The 24,833-nt window shown below is 37.3% G+C and overlaps 1 protein-coding gene across 1 annotated transcript in view; it reads left to right on the top strand.

The window, feature by feature from the left end:
- Nucleotides 1-643: 643 nt before the first annotated feature.
- Nucleotides 644-24,833, top strand: part of LOC139735882 (uncharacterized) — a 121,639-nt gene continuing 97,449 nt past the window's right edge. Inside the window, exon 1 of the mRNA XM_071646634.1 lies at nt 644-793. The gene's annotated coding sequence lies outside the window, so the exon portion shown is untranslated. The remainder of the gene's footprint in view (nt 794-24,833) is intronic.

Genomic DNA, 24,833 nt, shown 5'->3' with positions numbered 1-24,833 from the left:
CAGGCAACATCAGTGCAACATCCATCCCTTCACAGCTCATACCACAGTACCAATTGGCGAGAACCACATCATATGCATCACCACACCACCACACGCACAGCACACAGAACGATGTTCTATTATCATCTACCGGTATCTCTAATAACTAATTCGTACTATCAGTAATCAAATTACTGACATGCATTTACCGTTTTGCCAGACAAACATGCAGTGTGTGCTGTAGGAAAACGTAAGGAGTCTTTTTTCCAAACACTTCTTGAAATACTGCTTGAAAAGTTGTCACTTTCGGCGGCCTCTTCTTCCACTCGGACACTCCTATTCTGTTCTCGCCATCTTTTTAGAAATGTGCGGGGTGATTCCATTTTCAGTTTAGGGTTCATTATGCATCAGATAAAATATAATGTAGAGTATTTGCAAAATAAACCTGCTGTTTGATTTTTTTTTATGATAAAATAATAAATTAAAATATTTTCATGCATTTATTCTGGACCAAAATGATCTTGAATATAAACATTTTTTTCTACATTAAAACAAGATCCATAGTTACTACCTACTCATCAAATGTATCGACCCAAATAAGCCACTTGTCAGATGTGTACTGTAGAAATGTCCAACCCACCACTTCCGGATTGCATGACTAACACCAATGGATTTCTATAATGAGCAAGGTAACTGCATCTGCATGCAACTGTTGAAAGTGATCATCGCCATCGGGCTCTGAATTGTGAGAGGAAAACATTACCTACCATCACACAATATAGATCTAGACGGAATAATATAAAGCGAGCATACAGTGAGTATAATTCAATCCCATTCATAATTTGACTGATCACATATTCTCGTAAGAATTCTCTTTACTCACAGGTGTAAGTTTCGATGATACCTGCTTCTAGGTCCGTATGTCCCGGATAGCAGATATCTTGTAATATATCAACACTCGATCTTTTGGTATTGGTAGCTAGCTCCTTCCCCCGGGTAGCTACCACTAAGTAGGAGGGCAGAACTTTTTACTCCTGACGAGTAAACATGGAATTTCGGTAGTATTACACACGGGAAATGTTTTTTTCGCCTGGCCTTCTGAGTACCACTGCCAATTCCCTCATCCCATTGTTTCTTACTGCCAATAAATTTACTGGTGTAAAGTTTTGGCTCCAGGTGTACAATGGGCAATCATAATAATATACGTGTTGGTCATGTTCCTGATCACAATGATGACATGTCATTGATACTGTACGCTGCGTGTGCTGCCATGCAGGCTGCCTGCATGCTGCAGAGTATTAGATGGGTAGGCCTACTACTACTAGATTTGAAATCATAAGAATGGGAAAAAATGTGAAAAGGAGAAACTGGAATGGCATACATCGTGGATACTGTGTCTATTGTATAAAAACCATTCAACATTATTGTGCACCTCCTCTCAAGTTGAATACGATGTGTTGTCGATGAAACGGTGACATATTTTATGTTGATGCTTGTGAAGGCCTACATGTCAGTTTTTACATATATTTGTCTCATCTTTGGGGGAGAAGTGAAACTATGATTTATATTAAGCTTTACGTGTATTTAACATGGGCCTACTTAACACTTTTATCCCATTATTCCAAGAGATTCTTTGTTTTGATTTTACTTTACAGAAAACAATTCCCAAATGTTCAGTAAAAAAAAAGAAAAAAAAAAGAGAAAGCATTTAATACTTTCATGGTCATCTGCTGAAAAGTTTAATAATGTTTATGCAACATGTCTATGAGATGGCCTACATCTTAATCAAGTTTTTGGTGGATTTTTTTTTGTTTTGTTTTGTTTTGTTTTTCAAATTGATTAGTAAATGACTTGTTTTCTACAGAAGATTTGTAGGTTAACCAATTGTTTTAACAGTTTAAAAAGAAATAAAACTGACAAAACAGTGCCAGACAGACCATACAAATGTGAGCTTCCTCGAATATCCACTAAATTAAATACTGACCACGAGGGCATCACAAATAGTCATTCTTTCTCTGCCTCTCTATAGCACTACTTTCCTGCCTATCCTGTAGTGTGGTAGTAAGTAGTAGAGATGCTTTCCAAAATCTCCGTCTCCCAAGTCTGGTCTTAATTTCCTCAACGTTTCTCGAAGTGGTGCATGCGTCCTGCCTGTGCATCCTGTTTTCTAGCCACTTGCAGGAAGTTGTTGGGAAGTTTTACCCTTGTTCACCGTTTGCATGTGGTTTGGGTTTGGAGGCATTTAAATTCATTTAATGATTTTATAATGCAATCATACATCAGTAGACAATGCTGAAGATCTATAGGGGATAGAATGTTGAATATGATATTCAGCATTACTTGTGAATAATTTGCAGCATTTAATGCAATTATTTTCTAAGTTCAGTTGATTGCAAATTTCTTACTTAAAATCAGTGATTCATACATGTTTTACTTCCTAACTCTAGTTGGAGAATGGAGGTGTTTTTTATCAGTAACTGTATTTCAGGGAAACTATAGCTGAGCCCTTTTTTTTGTTTCATGTTTTTCTGTTTTTGTTTTTATGGACTTCACTATGAGCCAATGTATGGCACTTTTGAATTTTGTTTTACCACTTGAAATCAATCTCAAAGAAGGAAGCATTTGGTCAGGAAAAAAAAAGTTGTGACTGATTATTGTGTTACATGCATGCTTCCTTTAGAAATAATTCACTTCATACATGATTGTGTTACTTCCTACTCTTAATGGAGAATGGAGATTACTATCAGTTACTGTATTTCAGGGGAACTAGCTGCTTTTATGTTTGTTTCTTTTGTGTGTGTCTGTGTGTGCATGTGTTTCTTTAATAGATTTCACTATGAGCCAATGCATTATGGCACTTTAGAACTTTGTTTTCCAGAATTAAATCAACTTCAAACAAGGAAGCATTTGGTCCTTAGGAAAAAAAAAATTGGATTGACTATTGTGTTAAATGCATGCTTTCCTTCAATGTATGATTGCACAGAAAGATTACCACTGATTTAAGGTGTAGTATTTTGCATAATTCAAATGTTTGAATTGAAAATGCAGAATCATTAACCAGATGAATTTATCTTGATGTTTACAATTCATGCCTAAAGAAGTTGGCACAGTGATGAAAAGTAGACTGATTCCTTAGCAAGTAGATTATTTTTATGTAAAATTAATTGTTTGAAATTAGAACAATTACAACTTATCAGTCTTGTTGTGCATATTTATATGTAGCCTTGCAATATTTTAGATTAAAAATTCAGTAACTTTAATATTCTATGTATGAGCACTATTCTTGCCTTCTATGCTTCCTCCATTTTCTCTAGATTTCTTAATGGTTTTTTTTGGTAATATATTCTAACCATGTCTTTCTACAGTATTCCCCTTTGTTACAATCCTGTAGTTTTTATTCTATTTTGTTGGTTTAAAATCTTTTTCCCTTCAAAGACCTGTGGAGACATTTTCTCTGCCTTCTTCCTGTCCACAAATATAAGTAATTCTCTCATCCGTGTTGTTCTCATTTTTTTTCCATCTCACTGCCATTGATTCAATTGCATGGCATTTCTTGTCAAAGCTGACTAATATTCCTTGGTGTGACACTTTCAGCGTAGCATGACAGTATTGTTTTTTGACTGTACTTGTACATATTCAAGTGCGGATTCATGCACTGTGAAAAAACACACACAAGCACACACACAATACAAGTATAGTAGTGGCATTCAGTATCTACATGAAGTCACTCACTGTGAATAACCATTGAAAACTACTGCTGAAAAATTTTCACACAATTGAATGTATGCATAGGTACATCTACAGAGCTAACTTAATAGAGGACATTGTGCCCTGTGGTTGAAGAATGAGCCAAGGCAGTTGCACATCAGCCCGAGTTTGGATTTTCATATCCCAATGACAAAATAGCACGCTATTTCATAATGCGATTTCAGATTAATTAGCGCACTAATCTAAAAGCTAAGCTTGAGAAAATTTCTTGACTCAAACTTGGGAAATTTTTGAAATAGCAGGATGATTTGCAAACCAGCGCGCTATTTGATAATGTGAATTCACCTCAAGAAATTAGAGCGATATATCCCATTTTGCCTAGCGTGTTTGCAGTCGTGAAAAAAATCTTGAGTTTGGATTTTATCGGGCTGATTTGAAAACGCCTTTACAAGATAATTCTTTTGAGATGAGAATCATCGAATCAATTAGGTCAGCATCTCAATGCGTGGGTGATGGTTGAGGAGAAATCGAGGAGTATTTTGTAAAGCGGTAACCCTGTGCACCTACATAATTTGTACAGTGCATGCTTTCTGGGAGCAGGTTGAAGCCAATACCGTAGAGTGTTTAAGAGCCCAAAATAAATGACAGGTAATACCCGATATTATTCAGACTGGTCTCCAAGCAGCACTGACTTGGTATGATTTGTCAGGTGGCAGATGCCTCAATCGTGCCAAACAGAAGTTTGCCGAAGCGGCAGCAAAAAAAAAGAAGGAAGGTCGTGGGATTATCACTTCCATGCATAACATCCATGACTACTGTCCCATACACACTGCCCCCCTTTCCTTCTCTTACCACTTTGACCATTGTTCCACTTGTCACTTAGCCTAGACAGTCACTAATTGTAAGGGCACGTGTTGTGGAGCGAGGCACACTCCCCACTGAAAAAAAAAAAAGAGTGACAGATATTTTTGTGTCCACCACGCAACCTGTTGTCAGTTATCTCTTCTTCCCGCGATGACGCGCGACTCATTTGGAGGTGGGGGGGGGGGGGATACGATAATGGGACTGTGCGTGCCTCTCTTACCAAATGTGCCTCAAGGATGGGATATCTGCTGCCATCACTTTGGTGTCTATCACTGCGTGGAAATTGATTCTGTCGGTGGAATCTCCCAAATCTGTTCTCTTGGAGGAAAAACAAGGGGGGAAATCGTCGGAGAGGAATCCTTGGGAATCTATCGGGCTAATTTGCCGTTGATGGCTGGCGGCTCAATCAGTTGGCAGAAAGGGAAAAACTTCAAGAAAACTGTTGGATTTAGATGCGACTTCTTTGAGAAGAAACATGCATGGGAGTTGACTGTGTGACAGTGATAAGAAAAATAGCCAGCTGGTTGGACTCTGCAGTGTTGTCGAAGCTTAATGCCGTCCGAAAAGTTACAAAGTTCAAGTTTTCCCAACATGGTAAGATGCCAATCACTTTCTTCTTCATACATTGATCCTCTTAGAGAGTGGAGCTTTTCCCCCATTTTTTTTTTCTTTTTATGCGAGGAAAATGTTGAGCATGAACTGCAGGATTTTCCAAATTATGATGTTTGGGCATGATCACGAGAAGTCAGTGACACTTTTAAGATTAGCTCACAGCCAAATATTAATATACTATATTCCTTTTTTTTTCATGCTGCCTACCCAAGGTGTCACTGTATTTTTTGATGCTTATATTGTGGGTATTTAGTTTTTGAGTTAGATGGTCCTCTTGACCAGTTGGAATTATTCCAAACTGTTTGCCAGACACTAGTCTCAGACAGAGTGACAGGTTCTGATCAGAGGAGAAGTACAGTATATATTGCCCATAACTTCGTCTCACCTTATTGTGTCTGGTATCATGTTTTTGTAAGCTATATAGATTATATAAATAGTTCTTTTTAAAGATGTTAGATATTTGATTCTGAGTATTTAGCTGCCAATGTACAGTATGTTCACTGCATATGTTTCTCATTGATGTTCAGACCAGTTTGTGACTGCAACATCACAGGTCCCTCATCAGAGATCACAGATCTATTGCTCACATCTCAGAAATAGTTGGCAGGGAAAAGTAAATTTATTTCCTATTAAAGAACCGTTGATTAAGAGCATGTAACATACAAATGCTGCAGAAAGAATGAAGAACCTCCCCCCCCCCCCCCCCCCCCCCCCCGGAAAAAAAAAATGTTTTCTCTTGTGAGCACGTTTGCTCAAGATTGTAGTAAAATTTACCTCTCAATCAATATGTGAGGCCCAGTCTGGAGTGGTGTTGTAGTACTCATTTCCGTGTGCCAAACCCTGGGATTTTGTCTAGTGCCAGCAAAACTAAAACTACCTCTACAGTACTATCTAGGAGGAGAAGATGCTTCTGAAATGAACATTTTGTGTAAACTGTTATCACAATGGTGAATAAAGTAGATCTTAGATCTGATGTCTGCGTGATTGGAAATGAAATAAACTTCAGAAATATATCTATAGAACTGGTTTATATGCAATAAGAAAATTACAATTGAACTACGAGGGGTGATAGAAAATGCATTAATCCACACACTATCTTTGCAGCAATTAAAGTTAATAACTTTGGTTGTTCATACACGTGAAAGTCTCCTGTTTACACATACACTTGTACAACCATGCATACAACAGCAGTATAGTTAGAAGGCCAAATATGAACAGATCCTGTCATATTGTACTTCATGCCACCAGGCATATCTACACATCTGAATATAGTTATACATGTAATAATCTATTGATTCATGGTAGACATGTTTTATTAAACATCTACAAATATGTATTAAGAATTGATAACCAGACAACTGACATGGTCTCATAAAAGGATTAGGTCATAACTTCATATTCCAATGTTTGTGAAATGATTCATCTCTAGATATTGTTTGTAGGTCATCAGACAAGAAACAAGACAGTCAGTGATGTGTTGGATTACATTTTTTGTTCAATATCTTTAATTCCTTTTCTTTGATCATTTTCATTCCTTTGTTTTAAGAAATCATATATAAATATGATTGACTTTTTTTATTAATTGAGTATCTAGAAAGAACAGTTTAATTCTTGGCAAATTATTCATTTCAGCAGAGCATGAATGTACAATGTACCACAAATGATTCTGGCAAATATTTAAATACCATTGCTTTGTTATCAATATTAGTCTCTGTTTCCTACATTGAAAGCAAATTTCATATCCATGTATTCCTGTGTAGCATATGTAGCACCTGTTAAAAATATGACATGTGCAATTCTATGACTGTTTCATGTATATCCTGGTTTAGTCTCCAGGAGTTTAATTGCAGTGATATTGAAACCGCAAGTTCTCCCCAGATGTTTCTTAGCTTTAGGAACCAAAATCTAATCTATGCATCATTCAAGCACATTTTTCTATTAGATGATGTATGTGCCAGCATCATAATGCTTTGGGAGGTTGCCAGTTGTGTCAAGACAGAAGTTAAATTCCAATTTATTCAGTAAATTGTCATTTACATGTACATGGTTGGTAAAATTGTGTTTACTCCTTCACAATGCCATACATGTTGTAGGTGTCATGCATATCATTGCACTATTCTAAAGGATAATCAATATTATATTGTGGTACTTGCGTGTGCATGGTGAGTTATTCTCAGTACTTTGTACCCTTGTCAATATCAAAGGTTGTTATTTGAGCAAAATCCAGTCTTGTGACATGAGGCCATGATGTATGTTGACGCCGTCAAATCGAATGTCTCCCATTAGAAGGCAGTGTACTCATGGGCATTCATTGCTATAGTTTTAACTCTTCTCGCAAAACAGTACTGTTTAACCCGTTGAGGACGAGTCCCGAGTATATTCGGGCAAGCGTCTATGGGAAATGCGTGTTGTAGCAAAATCAGTCCGTCCTTAACGGGTTAATAGTTATTCTGTGTGAAAAATCTTTAATATCTAGATGCATGGTTCTGGCATGCTACCGCTGTTTCTGGCTTGTGTTGAAATGAAGCAGTAACATATTTTAGTTGAAATTTTTTAAATGCTTCAAAGAGTGATGTTACAATAGTATGGGACTTTTCTTATCACATCTCATTTTTTTTTTTTCTGAACGTGACAGTAGGAACGAATGAACTATCGAAAAACAATTAATTCAATAGCAAGGTGATATTTTCATTGATACGTTGTCAATGACAACATAAAATTTTGAAATGTTTGTATCTGATATGGGTGAGAGGTTTTTGTTGTTGTTTTTTTTAAAACATTTCTCTACAACTTTTTCAGCAATGTTCACTGTTTCTGTTAATTGAGCCACCAAGATACTAAGTGTATTTTAAGATAGTAGGCTGCTGAAAACATACACACATACATGTACTCCTACAAAACAAAGACAAGTGAAGGGGAATCTATGGCCTATCCATGCGTACATAGGGACTAGTTCAACAAATGAAATATGGTACAGATGTTGGGGGAAGTAGTTAATTGTGCTGTTGTTATGGTGAAAGAATATTTGCAACATTACATGACAGTGAATGGGAGGGGTGTCTCTATTGTGTTGATGAGTGCATTGAAGGTTGAAATAATGACTCATTAAGGATATAAATATAGGGCACATGACTCAATGTGCAGATTGTCTGATCATAAAATAGTGTACCGGTAACCATTTTTTTTTTTTTTTTTTTTTGTGGTGGCATTGTTTTTTAAAAGAAAATGTGCGATGTGCACAGAATTTGAGGGGAAATAAACGGTGCGTGTTTGAATATGAGAGTACACATTCTAATACACCAAAAGTGTTATTTGTAAATAGGCCTATGGCTGTAAGCCAGCCTATGGCTGTAAGCCTTCTCTACTTCTTAGGAATCATTACATTGATTGGCCTGTAGCCTAAATCCTAGTTCACATGAAATACACCTAGTTTGTGTGACAAAGTGTCTTAGGTATGCTGTACACTTTGTTTCTGGGGATGCATATCCCTAATTAGCTTTAAAGATATTTATAATGTTTTTCATATGTGGTCGAATTTAAATGTCAGTAGGTAAAAGTTTTAATCATTTCAGCAGCTTCATCATGTGCTTCTTTGTTTGTTTGTTTGTTTGTTTGTTTTTGTGTAGATACTGTGCACTTGTTTTTCACAAATATATTTTGCAAGTTTCAACAACAACAACAAATCAATGAGGATGTTTATTTATCTAAGAGTCTGTATACATGATTATACAATTATATGGAATTTCTCCTGCATTTTATCTGCCTTGTCTTTGTAAGTAATGACCATAAATGATAGCTTGTGATCAGGACATTCCTGTACGATGTACTCATTTTTTATTTTTTATTTTTTTTTTTTTGTTGTTCTGAGCAAGTAAATGTTTGCATCATATCATCATTTCTCACACGCAATGCACGCAAGCAGAGTGCATCGGTTCACAAATGACGTCAAATCGCAATCCTGGTCATGCATGTTGATTGAGTATTTCCTAAGCAAACTTGGCACAAACAGTGATTTTCATAATGTGTTATTTTCATCTTTACCTGATTGTGAGCTTGTAAGTATGCATGCACACTTTTGACAATTTGAAGTACAATGTACACTATGCAGGGTGAGTCTATCTGTGGTGTAACCATGGAGCTTTAACACATGGTGTAACCCATCACTCCTGATATAATTTTTTTATGCCATAAGTTATCTATTTGATGCTATTAAATTGTTTTCTCTGAGTGTCGCTGCATATTTTTTTAGTCTTGTTTTTATTAGAGAAAGAGTACGGGGGACGCTGGTCGAATTCATTATCAAATTCTTCACAAAATCTAAAAGGAAATTGCACAAATATGTTGCACAAATTGCACAAAATGTTGCCAAATTAAGAATCTGAAAGTGAGCAATTAATAGGGTCAAGAAAGTTCCAGAACTGAACCCCCCCCCCCCCACAAACCATGTTATTACAGAGACACAAGGCTTGTACATTTGTATCAAAGTTATTTTTTCTACTCTACTTAGAGATCCAACACCAATGCTTTCTGAGTCTTTATGATCTTGGGAGCATGCCATTAAATCGTTCCATTTTCCCCAAGTTTTAAAATCTCACAATCACCTTCAAGAAGATACCAATTGCATAGATTATGGAATGGTCAAGGATTGAGACCTGCACATAGGACCTAGTAGGAATTTTGCAAGTTGATTGATGTTTTTTGTTTTCATTTTAAAAATGAAATAAATCAAAACTAAATTTCCCTTACGTAATATCTACATGTCCAATACTGGGATGATAGTACAAACTGTTGTCAGTTGACATTTCTGATTTTATTTGGGTAAATGTCTTCCATAGAACAGCAATTCAGTCTTTGGATAGTAATCACCGATGTACAAATGTGTAGATAAGAAAGTTTACGTACTGTATGTATTCTACAGTAGTACTACACTACAATGCACTCCCGTTATAACGAACACGGTTCTAACGAAATTCTGGTTACAACAAAGTAAAATTTCAGGCCGCAACATTTCCTGCTCCATGATTTTTTTATTCTTTATGTGCTCAATTACAACAAAATTTCAATAAATAACGAAATACAATTGCCGGTCCTGAGGACTTCATTATAAAGGGAGTCCGCTGCATCCTAGTGGACCATCTAAAAGTGCAAGTTGCATTTCTGTGTATAAATGTGCATGTACTCAAATACACTGTAGATGCTACCAACAATTTACTGTATAGTGTGGTCGTGGACCACCTGTACAGTATACTCATTTGTAAATGGATTCTTTTGCGTCTTTTCTTTTGTGTATACATACATACATGCCTTGGTGCTGTGTGTTGCTGTAAGTAGACACCATCTTTCTACAAGCCTGCTGTATGAAATGTGATACCTTGATGAAGGTACTTGCGTCATTGTTGCTGGTAGCTCTACATCTCTCTACCAAGACCTTTGTGCACATTTACATGCTCTGATTATGATAATATTAAGAAATTACACACAAATCAATCATATCTAAGAATGGCAATGAGATATTAAATATCTTTTTTTTTTATAGTTTATCTGCCCAGCAAGTGAACTCCAATGATTCACTAGTCATGTGATCAAATCAGGTTTGGATCCGTATTCGGTATTTGTGCCAGCGTTTGGCATTCTAGTGTACAAACCACATACACTGTAGCTGCCTGCATCCAAAGGTCTCACGTAGTAGAAGTAGAGCAGGTTTTATTTTGTTTTTCACAACAGTGCACATAATTATGATGGTGATTCATGACATTTGATACCTGTGACATAAAGCTTTGTACTCTGTGCAGACGTTATATTTGCAAACCATTCCAGTCAAGATCATTTACTGAAGTCTGCAAAAAATCATCGTGAAGGTAAAAGATACAGTAAGACTTGGAGACCCATGTAGCAATATTTCATACACTGCTTCACCATACTTCAGACAGGGTGATGATGTCATTTTCTCATAAATCTTTAAACTCCTGCTGTTATGTGCACAGAAATACAAATGATGGAAACCATGGGTTTTTTTTTTTTTTTTTTTTGGTGTGTGTGTGTGTGTGTGTGTGTGTTTTGTAATGTCACAGCTACTTGAATATCATCTTCTCTCATGAAAGTCATCATTGCTATGATTATCACAAATGGAATAGAAAGTTCTCTCATCTGGTTGCATGTGTACTTAGCTATCTTGAGCCCTAATGCATCTTAAGACAAACATTTTCAGTCAATTCCCACGGTTCCACAAAGGCAAGAGAGCACACTAGGAGCAAGTGGCTAGATAAAACCAGAGTGGTTACATCAAACCAAACTTTTTTGAATGGATATAAGTTTACTGAATGATTGATTTTGCTGGAATGTGTGGAAACAGTATGTCATTAACAGTTCTAAGGTACTGGTAACTTTTTGGCACTATTTTACCGGTACTTTTTGCATTCAAGAATTATTTTGTTTTCTTCCTTTTAATGCCAAAGATGTTCTGTATGTTTTCATCGACATTGATCATCATGTAGTTTGTTTTTTCATAAAATCACCACCTGAGGTTATTTCCCATCTATAGATCATTGGTTCCCATGGGAGATTTCTAAGAAATTGCATGTAGTGATTAACATCTAATTGTGAGAAAAGAATCGACCCTTTGTGAAAAAGAAAAAAAAAAGGATCAAGGAAGCAATGTTATGTTTTTATTTGTTGAATTACTTTGATCTGACGTGATATATGTGGGTAGGTGATGTTCAGTGAGTCAGAAAGATGCTTTTGTTGTCAAAGGTATTCTTTCCCCAAATATGCACTGGTCATTCTATTTTCACATGGGTAAGCAAGGTATCCTGTTGTTCCTTTCTATACATTGATTGTCACTGCTGCTGAGTGTACAGTATGCTAGTTTCACACTCGAGTGAGTGCATTGCCAAATGAACATGTTTGAATCAAATTCAAACTTGCAGTTATTGAATAATTTCTAAGACTAATTCAGTGGTGCTTAAAGTTTGCGACAGATAAAAATGTTGCCATTCAACTGTTTGCAGTCATGCAAAAGAAAAACAAACAAACAACAACAACTAAGAAAACAGGCTATGCAACCAAAGCAAGTTTAACAGAGGAATTCTACATAAGTTTGTTATACTAAAGCTCCAGATACCGAACTTTTGACTTTTTAGCTCACCTGAGCCAAAGGCTCAAGTGAGCTATTGCGATCACCCTTCGTCCAGCGTCCGTCGTGCATCATCCGTCGTGCGTCATCCGTCGTGCGTCGTGCGTAAACTTTTTACATTTTCATCTTCTTCTTGAAAACCCCAAGACCGATTTTCATCAAACTTGGCAGGTAGCATCCCTAGGGGGTTAGGAACTCAATTTGTTAAAATGGGCACCATGCCCCACCCAGGGGGCCCCCAGGGGGCCCAAAGCCCCCAAAATTAAGGAATCTGTAAAAATCTTCTTCTCTAGAACCAGAAATGATAGAGTTAAGTTAATACTATGAGTTAGTACATTGATGACTGTAGTTTCAAGTTTGTTCATGGCAGAATCAGGGGTGCCCCCCTTGGGACCCAGGGGAGGAGGGTGGGGAAGGGTTCTAATGGGGCCTAAATTGTACATTTTTATCTTCTTCTTGAGAACCCCATTACCCATTTTCACCAAACTTGGCAGGTAGCATCCCTAGGGGGTTAGGAACTCAATTTGTTAAAATGGGCACCATGCCCCACCCAGGGGGCCCCCAGGGGGCCCAAACCCCCCAAAATTAAGGAATCCGCAAAAATCTTCTTCTCTAGAACCAGAAGTGATAGAGCTACTATGAGTTAGTACATTGATGACTGTAGTTTCAAGTTTGTTCATGACAGAATCAGAGGTGCCCCCCTCGGGACCCAGGGGAGGGGGTGAGGAGGGGTCCTAATGGGGCCTAAATTGTACATTTTTATCTTCTTCTTGAGAACCCCATTACCCATTTTCACCAGACTTGGCAGGTAGCATCCCTAGGGGGTTAGGATCTCAATTTGTTAAAATGGGCACCATGCCCCACCCAGGGGACCCCCAGGGGTCCCAAACCCCCCAAATGAAGGAATCTTTATAAATCTTCTCTAGAATCAGAAGTTATAGAGCTGAGATAATACTATGAGTGAGTACATTAATGACTGTAGTTTCAAGTTTGTTCATAGGAGATCCAGGGGTGCCCCTCTTGGGTGGGGGGGGGGGGGGGGGTGGTTGGAAGGGTCCAAATGGGGGCCTGAATTGTACATTTTCATCTTCTTCCTGAAAACCTCATGATGGATTTTTGTCAAACTTGGCAGGTAGCATCCCTAGGGGGTCAGGATCTCAATTTATCAAAATGGGCACCATGCCCCACCCAGAGGGCCCCAGGGGGCCCCAATCCCCCCAAATTAAGGAATCTTTAAAAAATTGGGCCCTTATTGTACATTTTCATCTTCTACTTGAGAATGCCTGGTCAAATTTTGGTAGAGCTGTGAATAATTTAGATTAGTGACTGTGTGAAAGGTGAACTTGCGATACTCAGGTGAGCGCTAGACCCGCGGGTCTCTTGTTTTAGTAGATATAAAATTTTCAAATGATATAATATATGGGAACTTGTACAGGTAGCTGTTTAAATTGTAATTAGACTAAATTCAGTTGACCATGACTATACATGGCAGCTTTAAAGTCAGACTTTGTCACCTAAAGGTACTTGCTCTTATGTGAGAAATGTATTCTGAAAGGACAGAATTTAAGGAAATTGAGAAAGCTGATCATGATGATATGGAGTACCGAATGTTTTGGCAGAGTGTTCACTTGATGCTGACTCTAAGTACCTTTGATTATGGAATGAAAATACACTGCAGATTCTATACTCTGTTGAAATTTTCATCCAAGCATTTTGTTCCTGTGGCAGTGATTTTATTGTTTTCATTGTTTAGTTTTTGATCAAGTTGAACTGGTCAAGTTAAGCTTAGGAGAATCCAGAGAGATGTGTATAGTGTTTATGTTATATCTCTGTGATGTGGACTATTAACATTTAAAGACAGAAGAAGCAGTCATTGGTTTTGAGGATTTCCTCATGATCAATATGGCTGAGTGATCTCTGCATACTCATTACTAACCTGCTTGTGAAAATACAATGCCAGTATCGACTCTATTGAGGTTGAAAACATATCAATGGTAGACAGGAAACAGCCAGGTCTATATAATCTCCAGATGTGATGATTTCTCCTTTGTAGTGGTTCAAAAGGTTTCCATAAAGCCCGGGTCACTGACTCGCAACGATCTGGAATGTCAGTGGTCCAACATTTTTTGAATGATTCACAATGCAGTGTGGCTGGAAGACTATGAATAATTTGTGTCAATCACTGAGATATTTTAAGCCAACACACTATGTCACTTGATTTTTTTTTTAAAGTTGAACAAAAGTCATGCTTTATCAACAACCTGTGAAAGGTGGGATGAGTATGGTATTAGTCATGATAGCTTGACATTGTCAACCAACAAAGTAGGCCTACATTGTACATTGTATAAATAGCGTGTGAATACTTTGTAGCTCGCTTCTACTTGTATTCATACTGATGCTTTGTGTGGGTACAGCTGTACCTTGTTTTTATGATTGAAGTGTTTGGGAAGACCTTGACTGCAAGGCATTAAACCGAAATTACAACTATTACATTCTCATGCTCACCCAAATAGCATAGCTGCCAAGTCTTCTGGATTCTTCAGGAAGTTTCCTGAAAACTGAAGTTTCCTGAAAACTTCAATATCTTTTCATGTCTGGATAAGAGAATATACTTCTGTGTTGGGGACTCTTTTCGTGCCGAGATGTATGCGACAAATACATTGTAAGTATCTCCTGTATTTTGATGGTTAAAAACTGTTTGGAATACTCGATACTTTCAACAGGCAAATGCCCACTTACATTATTGCATACTGAAAAGAAGTTCTAGTCACACGAGAAATTACAGTGGATGTGGGTTTGTAGCATCCCTGGTCAGAGAATTGGATACATTGTATAAATGATGAAGAGCCATAGATCTCACTAAATGATAGCAAGAGAAGGGTGCCATATAAATGCAGACATTTTCTGTGATTGCATTAAGGAAATTAAAAACAGAGGCGAGTTTCATATGTATGTAATATTACCTTCAGTGAAAATTTGAGGAAAGGCTAAAGGTACATATGAAGAAAGTCAGGAACATAGTATCTGAAATTTGGTCACACAGAAAATATCCTGATCAGATTTTTCATTGTAAACTACAATTGTAATACTGAGTGTTAGATTCATTGTGTGTTTAACCATTAAACCAACATTTTCAGTATTTTCTTTCAAAATTTGCTCTGAAAGCAGCATACAGTACCTATGTAGTTACCATGTGTACTATCATACAGCTGTGACACAGGGTAATTTGACTCCTTAATCGAGTCGAAGGAAATCTCATTGTCTTTAATGTTTTTGTTTTCAGAATAAATGTGAAACTCTTTGCTAACAATATCATTGTCCATATGACAGAGACTGCTGTTTATATTCATCACACCAACCGTACCTTGCTGACATTTTAGTTGAAACTATTATTGTGCATTTTTTCTTCATAAATGTTTTTAGAACTGCTAAATATCTTCAAGCCTGTCTTGATTTGTTGAGTTGACATTACATATTTTGTTCATTTTTATCATGTTAATGCCACATTAACACACAATGTTATAATTGCCTACAGTATTAAGGAGTCACTGGGATGTGAATATTCATGTACAGCAATAGTGCATATATCAGTGAACCAATTACATGTTGTAGTTCTTTGATTAGATGCTTGATAGATACAAGAAAACATTTAAGAATATTGAACACTGCAAAACTGAAGCCAGTGCTGTTATCCAATGTCTTCCTCCAAAAGTTAAACTCCAATTAAAAAAAGATTACATGGATGTATGTACGTCATTCTGCATATTGTGAGAGATTAATATCTTATACACATACGTGTACTGTAAAACGAACATTCGTGACCTGAAACTTTTGCAAATTGGGGCCAACTGCCTTTCTTGCAGAATGAAATTTTCATGTATTGCCACCGGCATCTATTACATTGCACTAACAAATCTTTTCATGGACATTTCACTTTCTAGAATCTTGGCTCCTCGCGAAATTCATGAAAAGTTAGATTCAAAAATTCTGTTTTTTACAGTACATATGTGTATACAGTGGGTGCATGTAATTTTGTGTTGTATGGGAATCGTTGAGCCTGTTACCAATGATCCATGTCAGAGAAAACCTGCCTAACTTTACCAAGATCTATTCATTCAGCCCACTCAGCCAATATTTGGCTTCTATAGACTGGAGCCAAAGCTCTGAAACCACATCACCATAGATGTTTAATTGCATGTGTTAGCAATACTTTTCCTTATTTTTTTTTTTATTTGTGTGTGTGTGTGTGTTTGGGTCTGTGAATGGCATTGACCACAGCTTATAAATATATCTTTGAAAGCACCTGCTTTTTTGTCACTTCTTTACTTTTTTCTTCCATTTCATTTTGCTGCAGTATAAAACATCACTGTGATATTAAAAGAGGAAAATTATGAGAGTAGCAAATTGATTTAAAAGGCAGTTTAGGCTGTATACCAGGTGCCTACAACTTACCACAAATTGCAATTGTACTATTGAAGCCAGTGGTTGATCGAGAAGGGGGGGGGGGGCACTTGGGGCACGTACCCCCTTTATTTTTTTTAGATAAAAAAGAAAAAGAAAAAGAAATGAAAATGGGTACATGCACACCCTTTATTTTTTCTATTTTGCCCCCGCCCTCACCCCCCCCCCCCCCCTTTCTGGAATTCCCAACATGCAATATATATTGGTGTCATATCTGATATAATAGGCGTTTTCACATCAGCCCGATGTTTTGAAATAGCGTGCTATTTTCTGACTTGGGAAATTGGAAAATATCTTGAGCTTGGATTTTTATCGGGCTGATGTGAAAACGCATCTTGTATACTCAAGCTGGATTAAGAAACAACACCAACCTAACATAAAAGGACTATGTACAGTGTAGATCTTAATCATGTCTCTGAAAGGGTGAGGTCAATGAAAAATGTTCAGTGCTTTATAGGTTGTGTTCCAGGAAAACTGATGTACCAGTATTGTCTGGAAGAAAGAGTTTGATACAAATTGCATATTGCAACATATAACAGACTTTCAATTGTCAATTGCATTGGTATCGTTTACACAAACTAATTGAGTGACAGTAATTGCAGTGTAAACATCTCCAGTGACAGTGATTTGTTTTGAAATACCACAGTGTATGCAGAGCTACCAAGTCTCACGCATTCTGAGTGAGACTCAAGCATTTAGGGGTCGTCTCACGATCTCACGCATGGCACCCATTTTTCTCACGCATTGGGCAAAGTCTGCAATTTGGGCCCATAATAAGGAGCATGCATAGCTCAAAGGATTAAAGTGATAGTTACAATTGAAAGTTTATTTTCCTTTTGTCTTTCAAAATAAGTAAAAAATAGATTTAGTCACTTAAATATGCACCTGATCACACCATTAAGAACTAAAAATTGAAAAAGCTCCCTACCGTGGGAGGCCACGGGGCGGGGGGGGGGGGGACCCCTCCCACACCCTCGCTTGCGCGCACATTCGCTCGCCGAGATGCCGAGTCATGAAAATTTCACTCATAAAAATTGTTTGAACTTGGCATCCCTGTGTATGTGTGAATTTACCACATCTTCATCATTCAATTCCACATTCACAAAGGTAGTGGATTCAGCCAGTTTGAGCAGTGCTATATAAAGCATGTTCAGTGGAGAAATACGCCCCCTAACTGTATCATGCATAATAAGAAAGGCAACCCTTCGTGAAGTTTTAGTTTAAAGGCATTTCTTTGAAGCCATTGTTTACTGAATGACGGAGTGTCAATATTTTCTTGTTACTTTCCTCTACTTGCACTGGTTGGCACACAGTGTTACAATAGGAGACTTTGATACTGATAAACTGTGCATTTTGCATTGGAAATTCTTTGAAGCTACATTTTCTGGACTTTGTAGTCTGGCATCAGTAAAGTAGAAGATATGAATTAGCTTGAAAAAATACTCGGCGCTGCAAAACATTTGAAGTAGTTGCCATGAGTATTTTAGCATGTCTTGGCTTCTCTCTTTTTTTCTAAACAGTAGAGAGCTGATCATCATGTCACTTTCCTCAATGGATAGTTACATCTAGTTGTCACATACAAGGGTAGTAAATGAACAGTTACAGTGAGAGCTGTTGATTAGTGATGAACTTTGTCTTTTCCACTAGGAATTCTTGGCAGCCACATTGTCTGGATGTATTCGATCTGGCATAAACAAATGGAAGATATAACTTGACGTAACAGAACACTTTGTTCTGAAATACAAATTCATGAAATGGTTTTTATGAATCTTTTGTTATCAATGTTTTTAATAACATAACTTGAAAGAATTTTTTGCTTAAAACATATCTATGAAATAGTTTTCATTAATCTCTTTTTAACATCAATGTTTATATAAACTTAGCTTGAAAGAATGCTTTGTGCTAAAAAAAAAAAGATGTTTGAGAAAATGTTTTCATGAATCTTTTTTTCACATAAATGGTTGCAGCTTAATAAAAAATATTCTGTGCTGAAAAATTATGAAATTGATTATTATTGAATATATCAAATAGTTGTCATGACTATTCTATTAACAATACTGTTTATTATTAATCAGAAGGGGCTATTGATTGCAGTGGCTATAACTCAAATGGGCAGAGTAGCAGGGGATATATACAGTTTTAAAAAAAAGTAAAATGATAAATTTTTCTAAGATTGTTACCATGGCCTTGTTGAAATATTGGCAATGTCTGTGCAAACTATCGCAATCTGGTTATTGTTTTCACATCTACAGACTAAAGAGGCTTTCTATAGTTTAGCAGGTGCAGTGCCTGGATTATGTCGGAATTTCGGGTTTATATTTAGGCCAAAGTTGATGCAACCACTGTTGGAAGCGCACAACATACAGATTTCCTGTGTATTCGTGGACGGCTAATTCAATTATTTCCTGTGTGGACAGTGCTGCTTATTACAGAGGCAGAAGCTAGCAAAGCATCAGCATTTCAAAAACCTCAACTGTCGGTACTTTCAAAGGCTTTATGGCTGGAGTCTGCCTCATGGGATCAGTGTTTTATTTCAATGGAAATACTTTGAGTGTTTTGTAGGTGTGGTCACTTTTTCTTGTCGCTATGGTTACTACATGACGCAGATGAAGGAAGTTAGAGGATACAAGGGAACATCACGGAGCAAAGCTTGGGATAGAGATACAGGGTAACTAACATCCCAATTCCATATATTTGCATGTTTTCCCAGTGACTAACATTCAGAGCATATTCAATATTCTGAATGTATTCTTATCCCGAACAATCAATGAACTATGTAGTCTCTTCCAAAGACCCTCATGCTGTTGTTAGCATGACTCAGAAGAGCCAGAGAGAACTGAAGCTGAGTGTGTCAAACCCTTTTTGATATCTGCAAACCTGATTATTATTCATGACCGGGAAAAAGCCTGAGTCTGCCCATAACTACTGATGACATATAATTCAGTGCTGAGTAATTAAATGGATCGCTTTGACCAATGGCATTGGTCGATTTGCCCATTGGCCGTCAGTGCAAAATGTGCTTGGGTGAGCTTCTTCAGACGGAAGTCTGCTGATTTGTTGTAAGTTTTGCTACCACACATTGGTTGCAAAATTTGATATTTCAGAGGAGTAAGTTCTGACATTTGGACAGCTCTCCAAATACCCTCTCACTTGGTCTTGGCTCTCACTGATGGCTTGATTAGTCTTGCATAATAACCCTCTGCTTGCTCTTCTTGCTATAAAATACCACGGTGTGAGGGTCTTTGACAAAGACTAAATAAAATGTTCCTAGAAACCATGGGACAATCGATATTTGTAATGTAATCCCAGTCAAATGAGCCTATAAATAAAGTCATTATCATACGATAGGTCGACAAAATAGCCTATTCTTTTTCTTCTCTCTTTGAGATGGAACACATAGAACAGACTTGAATATTTCTCAATAAAACTTCCTTGTTGATATGAGGTGAACCAGGAAATATTTCATCGCCATTCCCTTATAGAGCATTTCTTTTTTCAGTCCATAAAGCTTGTTATTGGAAAGGCATCATAATGAAATAGGACCAGCCATTTGATGGTTGTAGCAGATTTAACAGATCATCTGTGAGGTAAGCATACATCTATTCAACTTGTTCATCGAATACAACCAGCAATACCATGGTCACAATCTCCATGTGACAGTTGAATGTTTGAGCCCACGCCTTTCAAGATGATGGTGTTTTGTGGGATTAATTGATCTCCTTGTCATGAATCATGTTGAAGAATGAAGATTTGAAGCCTGTGCCCATTTATCCAAAAGAGGTGATAAAAGAGGCATTATTTCAACCTGTTCAGGAGGAGCTAATTGTGCTACAGCATGCATTTCCCATGGACACCTGCCCGAGTATACTCAGGACTAGTCTTCAATGAGTTAAACTAGCAGAGGAAAATCTGCCATGGGTAAACTTTCGTACATTCTAGGCTTTCATTGGAATTTGTTGGCTACTACCTGCAGATTATTCAAATTAATGAAATTAGTCAGCTGCAATACCAGCAGAGTCTGTGAAAACCCTAATCCAGTGCTATCAGTAAAGTGCATTTTTAGTACTCTACCTTTTTTTCCCCCTTTTGTTTGTTTGTTTGTTTGTTTGTTTGATACATATAATGGAAATTAAAGTTTTGGGAATCATTACTTTCCCCACACAGATACATGCATGCTTGTAAGAATGGGTTTCTTTCTCTAACTTTTTATGGGTATTCCCAATACACCACTGGCAGGGGCATGTCACTTGTCACATGTATTACTAGTACCACTAACCCCCTCCCCCCCCCCCCAAAAAAAAAAGAATAGTGATGTTTAATGAATGAATATATAAATTGTATACCTTATGGTATGTTGAAATATATGAACACCATTCAATTCAATGAAGACATTTTCTTTTACACCTTTCTTTAACTGTGTATATTATGATGGATTAAAAAAAACCCACACAATTTGCTGGTTGTTTTATTGAACTTTTTGCTCATGTAAAAGGATCTAGAATGTTGTTAACAGTAAAGTCATCTTGAAATAATTCATTCAAAGTCTATGGATTAGATAGTCTTTGGATTTTATAAACGTCCTTGGTCGAGGGTTTGGCTGGTGAGGTTTGTACAATGAACAGGATATGACCATGCTGCAGGATCGTGCTCAAGCCAAGTAGATCTCTATTCCGGGAAGCCTGGAGAAGGGAAGAGATAATAAAGAAAAAACAAACAAACATCAGTATAAAGAATCTGAGATGGTTTTCAGACAGGTCAAGAAATGTTTAATTGCAATGCTGAATTACAATTACTATGATTTGAATTATGGTTCTTTCATACGACCAAGGAAGGCTTTGTTAATTCCTGCGGTTCTGAATTTCAGAGCGAGGAGGGGAAGTGTGACTTCTGTCCAAGTTTCCGTCAATCATTCATGAGTGGTAAGCGTGTGCTTTGAATGCAGTAGGAGCATTAGAGGAGTCCGGTCTTTCTGCAGGAGTGGCTGAAAGGTCACCATTAAGTTTTCTCCCAAGAAACAATTAGTATTGATTTTGAGGTCAATCTTTTCACACGTCTGTTTTGTTGTGTAATTCTGGTGAATCTTGATTGTAAAACACCTCAGGGCCATCATTTGAAACACAATTGGAATTATGATTCAAATTACCCTCCATGATTGTAGTTGCATTCACATGGTGAAAATGCATAATTTGAACACGATTCTAGTGAAACGTAATTACAGTAGTGTTTCTAATAATGCACTCTCTGTACGAGTGAAAGAAGTCTGAGAAAACTCCAGTGAACGCTTCTCACTGGTGGTTTCACCAGGTACGCTCGTACCTCCTTGGTTTCACTCCAGCAGGCAGGAACTTGACATAAATGTAATCTGATCATGTGAAAGCCACCTATAAAGAGCATTGATACTTGATTCTAAAGGAAACCTACACCCCAGATGAAGGTTTTAAGTGATGTAGATGTCCTACCAGAGATATGTGAATGGCAAAAATTAAAGTGTGATGAACTCTTCAATTTCATACCAAATCCTGAAGAGAATTGGCTCTACCAGATATTTTATACAGGTGACCATACAGCACTTTGCTCCCAGCAGTAGATGTTAGCTATTTGGGAGAAGTATTGTGAGCTAATTTTTATCATCTAGGTAAACCATTCCTTGTCACAAGGTTTTTAGTGAATAGGACTTATAAATCAAATTCTCGATTTCACGTTCATATATAGAAGAAAAAGTTAAATTCTTTTTTAATATGTGCCATGGTGATGGTCAGTATGGTCATTTTCTGTTTGTGCACATGCTATCAAATTATGCAAGAGACTTCCACTTTTGACATTTAACATCTAGGTACATTTGGTTTGCTTACCAGTTGACAGAATGCCTGCTTTTATACATTTCCAGTTAATGATTAACTCTCATTCTGTTAGATTTTTTTCCCCCCTTCATTGTGGATAAGAGGGGGAATCCCGTTCGGTGCACCTATATCACATGACACCCAACCCTGTGGGTTCCAACTTTTATGGGATGCCGTGTCATTCACACTTACAAGGCGCTCGGTTTTAAACACATTTCTGAATGTGATTCATGCCAGGTAAATATTTTTTTCTGTGTGTGTAAAACGTGATGTCATACTTGGATCATGTTTTTCTTTATCATGTTTCTCAAATCATGTTGGGCTTGTTTCTTCTCGAGGAGTTTTCCAGTTGAATTTTGGCACTCGATTTGTAATCTGAATGGTGTGACCTGTGAACCGCAATAAAGGAGATGAAGCCATTTGACTAAAGCTTAATTTGATCTCCTATTCACTTCTGTTGTGGTGTAGGCATGCTCTCACAGTGGACTGTTCTGTAATCTGCTCAATATCTATGTATGCTTTGTTCACAAAAGATTGCCTGAACAGCCACAAAGCTTACAGTGTTTTGCAATAATTAATGAATGCTTTAATAGTAAATTCCTGTGCAAGAAACTTTATTGAAGGAAGTGGTGGAAAAAAGTGGTTTTGTTACTAGATTGTAGGAAGAGAAGCATCCATGAATTTTAAGACAGTACAGAAACAGTCTATTAAAGCGTATCGATAGGTATAGATTGATGAATGACAGGCCAAAATATGTGCGATGCAGTTATTTCATGGAATATCTTTGCAGTTAGCTGACAGTATAAAGGAAACTCCATTTCTGTGTTTGAACACATGGTAACTCTATAAACACAGAGAGACATGCACATCACAAGCATGATTACTAATTAGACTATTACTATTAAGTTCTTTTATGAGTTTGAAAAACCCTTCATGCTGATAATTGACAGAACTTGAATAGGTCATAAATGCCTTGATAAAGAGTTTGAGGATGTATGCTGGAGTCTGAGGTTCCACCAGTGGTTCTGCAGACTGTCCTCAATCAAACTCTGAGGGCAGACTACTATGTCCAAGTGCTTTTTCTTTGCAACTGGTAAGTGATGAAGAGAGTGATTTCTGCAAGACAGTGTTTCTTTACCCTATTATAAATCACCCAATTACAGTTATTGCCTCTTGATTTGTCAACATTAATTTAGAAATCACCATTGCACACTTTTGCTGTCGAGTGTGCAAGTGCTGAATACAGTTTTGGACAGTGTGTAAAGATGTCATCGACCATGTCCATGTACCACTTTCAAAGGCTTATTATCAGACTTGCAGTTGTAGTTGTGATAATCATTTGTTATTATATCAAACTGATTTGTGTAAACGTCTCAATTCTGTAACATGTGCAGAGATGGATTTATATATTTATCTGGTTATTACCAACATGAAGTGCCAGAATGACTGGAACATGGTTTGAAATCTGAATCAGGAAGCCAGTCCAGAAAATCTGACCAGTCATAATTTGGAGAGGCGAAGGGGCATGCTGTTATAAAGACTTTTTATTATAATCAATGCTTTGATAAAGAAGAATTCAGCAACTGGTATTCATGACTTGTTGAACATATTTACATGTATGCAGAATGACAGCCCTTGTATCAGTTGGAAGACTGAGCGGCTTTAAGACGAAGGATGGTTATTCTTTGCCTTAGAGTGTGCAGTTAATTAGAAGGCCTGTATACATTGATAGGAAGTCTGGCCAGAATGATGTAGTGTTGTATTTGAAAGTTGTTGTTTGCTTGGGTTTTTTTTCTTCAATGTACTACTTTTGCCAAATGATGTCAGTCTAGTGAATACATTTTGACCTTGCAAGATGGCCTCTTGCTTGAGGGGGGAAAAAGATTTAGCTTGGAGGCTGAATTTTGATTGGCAAATCTCTCTCCTTGGATGTGAAGTTTACTTCTGCTGCAGCTGGAAATTCCTTGCGAGCTGTGATTACTTCTTGGAGATTGATGCTTTTGAGGGGTGTGTATCTGGCTGACTGATGTGTCATTTCTTTCACCACATGATGTTGTGTAAAAAGTGATTGAATGTGGCCTGGGTGGGTGCAGAAAAGCGAGGTGCAAGATTTCGTTTCCCACATAACAACGAGATGGGGTCGCTACATCGCAAGTTTGGAATATACTGTGGATCTACGTGCACATCGCATAGGGTGTGTAGTCTTTCTGAAGGCGTGGAATTACCGGAGTTTGAAG

This window comes from Diadema antillarum, unplaced genomic scaffold (genome assembly GCF_040938485.1).
Source record: "Diadema antillarum isolate AM-2024a unplaced genomic scaffold, OU_Dant_1.0 seq00000604_RagTag, whole genome shotgun sequence".
Classification (NCBI taxonomy): domain Eukaryota; kingdom Metazoa; phylum Echinodermata; class Echinoidea; order Diadematoida; family Diadematidae; genus Diadema; species Diadema antillarum.
This window is presented reverse-complemented; position numbering and strand designations above follow the sequence as displayed.